Source organism: Lactuca virosa, chromosome 5 (genome assembly GCF_052849685.1).
Source record: "Lactuca virosa cultivar CGN04683 chromosome 5, Lactuca_virosa_CGN04683_v6, whole genome shotgun sequence".
Lineage (NCBI taxonomy): Eukaryota > Viridiplantae > Streptophyta > Magnoliopsida > Asterales > Asteraceae > Lactuca > Lactuca virosa.
In genome coordinates this window covers 210448928-210458874 of record NC_136430.1, presented here as the reverse complement: position 1 = coordinate 210458874, position 9947 = coordinate 210448928, and the positions used below count along the sequence as shown (strand labels likewise).

General features: G+C 37.0%; 1 long non-coding RNA gene across 1 annotated transcript; it reads left to right on the top strand.

Moving 5' to 3' along the window:
- The first annotated feature begins 205 nt into the window (after positions 1 to 205).
- Positions 206 to 5051, top strand: LOC145117200 (uncharacterized). The gene is made up of 8 exons (XR_013712549.1): positions 206 to 463; positions 1404 to 1460; positions 1528 to 1661; positions 1802 to 1848; positions 2625 to 3217; positions 4026 to 4159; positions 4400 to 4823; positions 4948 to 5051. It is a non-coding gene; the product is annotated as an uncharacterized LOC145117200 (long non-coding RNA).
- Positions 5052 to 9947: the final 4896 nt, after the last annotated feature.

Here is a 9947-nt window from a genome sequence, read left to right as displayed (position 1 = left end):
TTTTTATGAAAAAATCATTTGTTTCTTGGTGCGGTTGTGGTCATTTTTTGGGACGGTTTTATAACCGCACCATTAAATAAGGTGTTTTTTGTTGCGATATTTATTGGTGCTGCTTAATAACCGCATCAATACATCATTTTAACCGCATCAACAAAAGTTTTTTGTTTTAGTGTATAGTTTTCTGTTTTAAATAGAATTACGTACTTAATCATTGATCAATAGAGAGGACCTTATGGAACATCATTAGGCAAACAACATGTTTGTATACACAAACGCCTTTCGTTCTTGTGATATCGATTTCTTACATTTTCGTTTTTGTGATTTGGTATGTAAAACCAAAATATAGTATAGGACATTATTGCTTAAAGCCTTCTAGCACACCTCGAAATGAGGATGTGAAATGAGCTGTCAAAGGGCAATCACTTTCATGAACTGCATAGTATGTGCACCGACCCCGCTTCGGGTATGAAAACCACTCCCTGTCCATGTGCCGTTATGAATTAAAACATTGGAATCTTTGCCCTGTTAGGGACGGGTACCTCCAGGTAGTTAATTTGTGGGTCAAATTTTCATCCCCAAAACTAACAATCGGACCTAACAATGGGCAGTGATGTTGAAAATAAAAATAAAGTGGATTGCGTGATATCTAATATTTTACCAAAGAATTATAGTGAAGAATAAATAACGTTGTGTATTTCTTTTCATATTAGTTAATTTACTTTTTGAATAACAATTGTTGTGTTTGATTGTATTTTTAGTTCAGACAATATACAGTATTTATTTACATTTTTTATTTGGAATATGTTGATAAATATGTTGACGAGTTTTGAGTTTTTCAAATTCTATTAGCTTGAGTAACTAAACACAATTAAAAATACAATAGGACTAAAAACCAAAGAAAATTGAAAATTGAAAACCGAAAACCGAAAACAAAAGCCACTATCGGATCTAGAAACAAAAACAATAATTTTTCAAAATTGAAAAAGAAAATTTATGGTTTGGTTTTGGATTTAAGAAAAAATAAGACTATATATCCATCTATTATATATAACATTAAAAGACGTTAGGCTTATGACTAGTAACCGGCTGAGGTTATTGTTCATCGGTTTGTGGCTTATGTTTGAAGCTGATCGATTTTGGCCTCTGCAGTCCATAGTTCCTCTTCTTTGTCGCCATTTGTTATTGACCGTCATTATCTTCCAATCAGAGATTGCAGCGCTCTCCCCTCTCTTTTTTTATATCAAACACAAATCCTCTAAAAATGTGAATCCTCGCACTCGTCGACACATGTGGAGAAGAAGACTAGGGAAGCGTCGCATTTTTTAAACCTTTAAGACCCGAAATTACAACGGCTTTTTGAGGGTATTTTCATGTTGACTTCATCCTAAGGTTCTCTGATGCAGACAAATTTACCACCGTCTCAATTGAAGCGATTGTTGAAGTCTCTATATCATCCTAAGGTGTGTTTATTTCTTCGCTTTTATTGAAATCAACTGACATATTTAGGGTTTTGTGGTTGATGGTCAGATTCTTTGCAAGCGCATGGTGGGAGGTTTAGGTGAGTTCCGAGGAAGAGTTACACAAAGCTAATGAACAATGGAAAACAATACGTTTCAAAGAGAATTAAGCGAACTCAAAAGTTTTATCTTTTCAACAGAAAGGTATGTACATTTTTGGTTCCTTGCCTTGATTTTCGAGTATCTATATGTATAACACCATCATGTGTTATTTGATTTCAATACCATATATTAATTTGAACGTGTTGTAAGGTCACACACTAATAACTTTATTCAATTTGTAGATGAATCAGCCAAAAAAGGAAACGGAAATGAATTACACATCCATGGAGTAAGTCGCCTTCGCATCCTTTTCTATATGCATATACCTTATGAAGCAACGTTTGTGGCTAATGTTGTTGATGCTTTATATTCCCTTTCTTAATAACAAATAAACACAAAGCCCCGGAATTTGGAGAGCTAAATCTATGCTTCGTACCTGGAAAATCTATTTTTCCTGTCCTCTCTTAAGTTTGAAATTGTGTCTTTAGATATTGGGAAACATAATAACATAATCACTTCCAGTCATGGGTGTTACCTTATTACCTTAGTCATGGGTGTTACCTTATTACCTTACCGATATTTGTGATTTACCAATTCTTACATGTGACTTAAAATTTGAAGTACATGATTAAAAGAGCATGATTGGAATCTATTTTTTTGGGTAATACCCCTTCCTACAATTGTCAAACTACTGTTAACTATCCTCTCGTCATTTTTCTTTTTCTTTTCTACATAAAGGGCGTTTGGTTTATAAAGGTCAAAATGGCTTGTTGGTTTTGCTTACTCAGAAAGGTTTACTTATAGAGACTGACATCTACAGCTCTGCAAAAGATTAGGAAAGCTAGGCGAGTCAGATGTCGATTGTCAATGAAATATGTCTACAACTGCTCCATTGTCGTTTCATGATTTCAATTTTGGGGTTAATTGTTTCAAAGAAAACTTAGAGCTTTATGATATGAAAGCCTTCTTTAAGGGTAGATATTTGACATTTGCAAAAAAGACAACCTAGTGTAATTTTGTTGTGTGTGCTTCGATGTGAATAAGGTTTCTTGTGGGTATTTGTAGGGATCCCAAATGATGAGTTATGATCGGTTGAAGTGGAGTGGAAGTCATGAAAGATTTTGGAAGAAGGTTAAACTATGCACATATCTACAATGGTTTGGTTTAATATCTATGTATTTTGATTAAAATTTTCTAACGCCCCGGTTTTCAGGCATTTTCAAATTCATCTCTTAATTTTAAAGTGTGTCATTTTGGTCCTTGTTTTGGGAGGAAGTGGTCGCAAGAAGCCCTAGTGGCAGAATGGTAATTTTGGGAGAAGGTGTAGTACGCTAAGCGTACATGTGAGTACGCTAAGCGTACTAGGGGTAGTACGCTAGGTGTACACATATGTAAGTTGGGCGTGCTCTTGTCCGAACGAAACCCTAAGTGTTAGGGTGTGTGGGGTATCTAAGCACCTTTATGGATCTTTTAGCCTCATCTTTTCAGCCTCCAAGCCCTTGAGTTGTTTTTAGCAAACCCTAACCCCATAAGAGGGTGTCTTGAGCTAATAGTGTGTTCTTTGTGTGCTTAATGAAGAAGGAGTTGCATCCAGGAGATTAGTAGTTGAAGCAAGCTTTTGGATCTTGCATCACTACCTTCTTGGGAAGCTCTAGAAGGTAAAAAGTTGTTACCTTTATGCTTTGTTTGCTTGGATATCATTTTGGTAGCTTTATGATGTTCTTTTTGTCCCAAAAGTCCCATTGTTATGCATGTATGGTGTTGGTCGTTTTGGGCTGTCCTTTCAGACCTTATGATGGGATCTAAGCCATAAAAATGAGGTCCCTTTAGCTAGTTTGGCTCCATGCTTCTTGTTGATGGTCTTAATGGATTAAGCCATAAAAAAGCTTCTTGTTATCCATGCTTCTAAGCCATAAAAATTAGACTTTATGACCCTGGAGTGCATTTGGATCATGGATCTGATGTTTGGGCTTAAGTGCTTAAGCCATTAAGCACTTACGAAGAAATTGATTCTTGCGAGGGTACGCCCCGTGTAGGGAGGTGTACGCCCCGCATACCCAATCTCCTCCCCCGATGATGAATTCTGTGCAGCCTCGTGTACGCTAAGCGTACCTCCGGAGTACGCCTCGCGTATGCGATAGTTATGGGCCTCTTTGTTTTGGGCTTCGGTTTTGGACTCGGATTGTCTTGGGCCATGTTGGGCCACCTGGATTTTATGGTTTGGGATTTTGTTTTGATGGAACTTCTTGGGTGAAGGCTCACGAAAGGAATTGGGCCCAATTTTGAAAAGTGGGCCATGTTTGGGCCTTAGTTGTTTATTTTAGATTTTGGGCCTTTGGTCATCTAGTTTGGGCCTTAGCTTTGGGCCAAGCTTGAGAAGGGTAAAAAGGTCTTTTACACTAATTTGGATTTATAGCGTGAGTCACGGGTTGGATGTTGATGGGTTGTCCTTGTGGTATTTGATAGCGCGTGGATCATAGCGGGTCTGCAGTCAGAGATTATTCGTGGGACCAGCTGTGATGAGGTGTTGCCTTGATATTGGCGGGTCGGGGATCTGGCAGCTAGCAGTCAGGGATCATCTTTATGTTCTGCAGTGCGAGGTGAGTTTTCCTCACTGTACTTTCGGGTCGAAGGCACCAATGTCGGCCCACTAGTTTGATATCTTGTTATTAACTAATATGCTGAGTATGGAGTAGATCTGCATGATTATGATAGTTGCCGATATGTTAGTATGGTAGATCTGTAGGACTACCTATGATTCTGTCTGCATGATTATTTGTATATGTTGGTTATTTGTCAACATATTGTGTGGGTTGAGATTGTACTGCTTCGTGTTGTAGCCAACAAACCCTGGAGCATTCCAGATATGAGCTGAGGGCCGGGTAAGGCATGCGAGACTCATACTGAGGGTTCAGTAGCATTCCAGATACGAGGTGAGGACCCAGTTGGTATGCCAGACTCGTACTGAGGATTTGAGTGTATTGGATGAATCCAGATATGAGCTGAGGGCCGGGTAGGGCGTGCCAGACTTATACTGAGGGCTCAGTAGTATTCCAGATACGAGTTGTGGACCGGTTCGTATGCCAGACTAGTACTGATGGCTGAACATTGGTATTCTAGTCCGATGACCGATTGAGTTGGGAGCAAGCCAGACATAAGATAGGGGCCCTGGGGGCAAGCCAGACTTATGTTGTGGGCTAAAGAGCAAGCCAGATATGAGCTGTGGGCCGATAGGCAAGCCAAACTCATACTGTGGGATCAAGGGTAATCCAGTCTTTTAGCTGTGGACTCAATACATGCTGTTATTGTATATGCGCTATTTGTTTGTGTGTTGGTATTTTGGGGGAACTCACTAAGCTTCATGCTTACAATTTGTTTATGGTTTCAGGTTCTTGAGATGATTCGTGGCAAGGCGAAGGCGTGACGTACACATCCTCGGTTTTACAACGGATTGGATCTTTGGAGACTCTGATTTTAAATCATGTTTTGGAGATAATGTTTTTGTAAACACTCTTGTTAATAAATGGGTTGATTTGAAAGGTTTTAAATTTGTTGAAACTTTTGTGATGTTACAAGTTGGTATCAGACCCTTGGTTTGAGTGAATTGGAGGAACACTCGTGTGAATCCAGTCTCAAACTAACGAACACTCCTAGATTTATGAGATCGCTAATAACAAATTTAATTAGAAATGTTTGATCCCATATATGCCTCAAAACTCTCTTGCTTAGGTATCCTTTATCACAGAAGATTTTTGATCAAATCCTCTAATTTGAAAAACTTGTGTAATTGCCCTATAACTTGGTTATAGAAATCGCGAATACACCCCGACCATTAAAAGATAACACTAAGCGGTTAGGTATCCTTTGAAATGGTCTTTTAGTGTTTTATAGTTCTAGTTTAAAAAATATGATATCATGATAATTTCATGGATCCAGTTGATCATGGTATCATTTTTTTTCTTCGAAAAATCGCATTTGAGGTTCAAATATAAAATTCGGTTTTATATTTTGACGCGGTTCAATATTAATGATAATATCCAATATTAAGTTTGAGTTTGGTCCATATAGAACCTTATTTAGTACTTAATAAAACTTCCTTTTATTATTAATAGTTTGGAGTTTGAATAAGTTATAAAATCACAATTTTAGACTTATAATTTTAGAATATCAAAATTCTCCATTATGAACGTTTTAATAAAACCGCTTTTTTTTAAGTTAGAACTTGTTACATCTTTTTTTCTCATTTTGTAAATTGAAAACCAAGCTCCATGTGATGTTTATTTTGTCCAAAAAATAGTTTGAGTTTGTCAAAAGCTAAATTATCAACCACAAACTATTTACTTGAAAAATAAACAACACGAGCATGCTTTTACATAAAAAAGCCATGATCTAATTAATATTTTTGTGAGTCAATACAACAGTTTTAAGTCCTTCCTAAGGTACAAAGGGACCAAATATTACAACTTGTTCTTCATGTGATATTTAAGCTCCCACTGGCAATGACAACCAACTTTGTTTCAATTTAATAATATTTCTATAAAATTTATGAACTTTTATTAAAGGCTAATAAACCCATGATCATGGCTTCATCTTAAAAAAAAGTCCTTCGTATTCATCTTGTTATATATTTTATAAAATAAATCTAGTCTATACCTAATCTATTACATATAACAGCCCAAATTTCCATGAGCAACTTGTAACAACCCAAATTTCCATGAGCAACTTGTAACAACCCAAATTTCCAATAAAATTTTTTATTTTTAAGTAACGAAATCATTTCCATAAAATATAAAATTCCAATCACATTTGTTTTCAAACTCCATAACATCAAACAATTTATTCATAATATCAGAGTGTCCTTAATAAAACACCAGAGAATACATGTCGTGCCATCACGCCGGACTCTTGCCCTTAGATCTCGTAGTACCTAAAACAACCAACAAACTGTAAGCTAATGCTTAGTGAGTTCCCCATAACATACCCCACACAATCCGCATAATCATATAACCATATCAACCATACACTCCATGCATATAAACATATACGGATGCCGTGGGCTCCCCCCAGGGTCTTACACCTATGTGTCATGGGCACCCCCATGGTCTTACGTGGAATGCCATGGGCACCCCACATGGTCTTATAACGTATTTACCTGGAATGCCATGGTCACCCCCACATGGTCTGACAACCAAGTTCCATGGGCACCCCCATGGTCTTTACTTGGAATGCCATGGGCACCCCCACATGGTCTGACATCCAAGTGCCACGAGCTCCCCCCGGGGTCTTCCATGCAAGCATCACAAGACAACTAGCATATCACGTACCACATAATCAACTAGCATACCACATAACGTAATGGGTCGGCCTTGGTGCCATCGAGCCATTGGTATGGTGGGGAAACTCACCTCAAATGCAAACTGTAGCTGAGTAGGTCCAAACTCTGAGTATCGGCTCTGCCACCTCCCTAATCATAAACAATTCCTTAGATACAACTTAACCCTTCAAACCCCTTAAAAGTCAACCCTAGTCAAGGTCCAGGTCAAAGTCAACGCTCCGAGTTGACCTAACTCGTCGAGTCCACCCCAAAGTCAGAATCACGATATCGCGACCGAACTCGTCAAGTTTTCCTATAGCTTGTCGAGTTTCTCCGTTTTCCAATAGAATCGGGGTAAGCCCAACTCAACTCGTCGAGTTCCCCTGTGAACTCGTCGAGTTCTTCATTCTGTCAACCCACTTAATGCATTAAGCCCCTTTCTTTTGAATCCAAAGGTTCCAAACTTCATATCCCCATCCCTAGAGATGTCTAGAAGGGTAAAGTTTCCATTTTTACCCTCAAGGTTCACCCAATAAGCTCTAAACCCAAACCCTAGTTCCTTTAAGGAAGGTCTTGACTCATTAAGCCCTCAAACCCTTACTACAACGCTCCAAATTACAGATCTTGTGTCCAAGGGTGGAAAAAGCACGTAAAGTTTCTAACTTTATGTCCATGCATGCTTGAAACACACTCCAAGGTCCACATTAGGCTTAAAAATGAACATATTGCATGAATGGGACATGGAGGCTATTTAAGTTTGCAACTTTAATCCTCTAGAGGTCTTATAGAGGCCATATCTACACCTTCAACCTTGAAACCACTTTTCTCTGGACATCCAAACCAAAGTCCCAAAACCAAGCCCAAAACTACAAAAGATGAGATCTATTAAGCTACATGTCATGGTTATGACTTTATACCTCTGAGATGTTTCCTTTGATGTGGAGTTTCTGGATCCAAGTTCACTCATCCAAGCTTGATACTTCTCTCTTCAAAACGTCCTTCAAAGATCTTCAACAATCACTCAAACACTTACAAAACTCAATGAACAAGGAGGAAGGCGATTCTAGGGTTTTCTCTAGACAAGGAGGCTGGTAAGGAGGCCATCCCTAGGAGTTAAGTCCTTTAAATAGGGTGCAATACCCAAAAAATTAGGGTTTTCCTTTCCAGTGCCAACTCGTCGAGTAGGTCCTCCAATCTACGTGACTGGAAAGCTTTCTACTCGTCGAGTTGGAGCCTCCCAACTCGTCGAGTTCCTTCCAATATTTAAAAATAATTAGAATTAATTCATACCTGGACCAAGCGTTAGAAATAACAAGAATAAAAACTAGCTACTTTTATTATATACTTTATTAATAAAAGAATATTACAAACCATTTTCAACCAAAAAACAAAAAGAACAATACAAATGGTCCAAGTCTTGTTTATGCACTCTAAAATACATATAAACATGAAACAACCTTTGTTTTTCTATGACAACTTTAAGTGACAAAAAATGCATGTAAATTTTTGTCACATAAAATAACAATTAAGAAGTTGTCAAAGAAAATAGGTATGACTTATTTTTATACAATAACAAGTTATCCATATTCTCTAAAAAGTAAGATTTATAATAATCATAAAATCTAACCAAACATGCAAGGTAGCTCTTGATACCAATTAAAAATAGTTTCAACAACTCATAAAATAGCAAATGGAAGACTTCAAATTTTCGAACATAATAAGCTAGTTACAACCCAAAAGGATCATCATGCAAGTTGTAGAAAGATTAAAATACCAACCATATAAAGGATGAAAATATAACAACCTTTATAGTTATTTTGGTCCTCTTGTGAGGCTTGGAAGTTGATGAAGAATGTGGAACTTTTGAGACACCAAAAAGAACTCAACTTGATGTAGATGTTAGTCCATAAACTCTTAATCTCATAAGCTTTATGTTCTTATCAAAATAAGAATTTAAAGTGAGAAAAGGAGACGCAAGTAAACTCCTCATAAGATGAACAAAAGAGAGAATCCTAACATCCTCTAGGATGTTACAGTTTTAGGTGTAAGGAAGAGGCAAGATGAAAGCCCTACATAAAGCACATCTATTACACATAAGTCCTTAACTCATTAGGTACTCCATGCACCTAAAGGCTAAGTTTTCCCCATGCTTGAAAGCCATGCCTTCTTTCATTTAAAATAATCATAAGACCATGCTTTCTTTTATCTTATTAATTTTTGAAAATTAATAATAAAAAGAAGATGAGTTTCTTAAATTTTATAAACTAGTTTAAAAAATATAAAATTGAACTTTTTAGTAAAATATAAAAGGATTTACCTAGTCCCAAATGTTGTGCATGAATTTTAAATCATAGAATATATATATATATATATATATATATATATATATATATATATATATATATATATATATATATATATATATATATATATATATATTACTTGCTAATGAAAATGTAACATCCCGACAATGAGGTATTTCCAAAATTAACTCTTAAGTTAGAAGGTTTATGATATTTAGCCCTTGGGTATGAGAAAGCTTGCAAAATGAACCATAGTGGCATTTTTGTAAATCTGAGCCAAGACCTAGTATGCTGGGTGTACGTTGTGTATGTTGGGCATACGTATGCGGGTCCTAGTACGCTTGGCATACACAGTGTACGCAGGGCGTAGATGATGAATCCTCAAACCCTAATTTTTAAGGTTTGGTCCTTATATAAACATCATTAACTCCTCATTTCTCATTCCCTCTTCATCCATCTAGAACCCTAATCCACATTGAGAGTGTTCTTGAGCTTTTCTGGGTACTTTTGTTGATTAAGAATGAAGGAGAAGAAGAGAGGACCACCTTGGAAGAGTGAAGCACCTTAGATCATGAATCTTACCCCGTTTTGGCATCATTTTAAGGTAAAAAGCTCTGAACTTGTTGATGATTTATTTAAGATCTGGTTAGCCTTGAAGTTATGAACATTTTGGTCCCATTAGCTTGGCATTTTGAGTATGGGTTACCCTAAGTCATTTGAGCCTTCCTTTTAGACATTTCAGTGTGTTTTTGTGCATAAAATATGATCTTG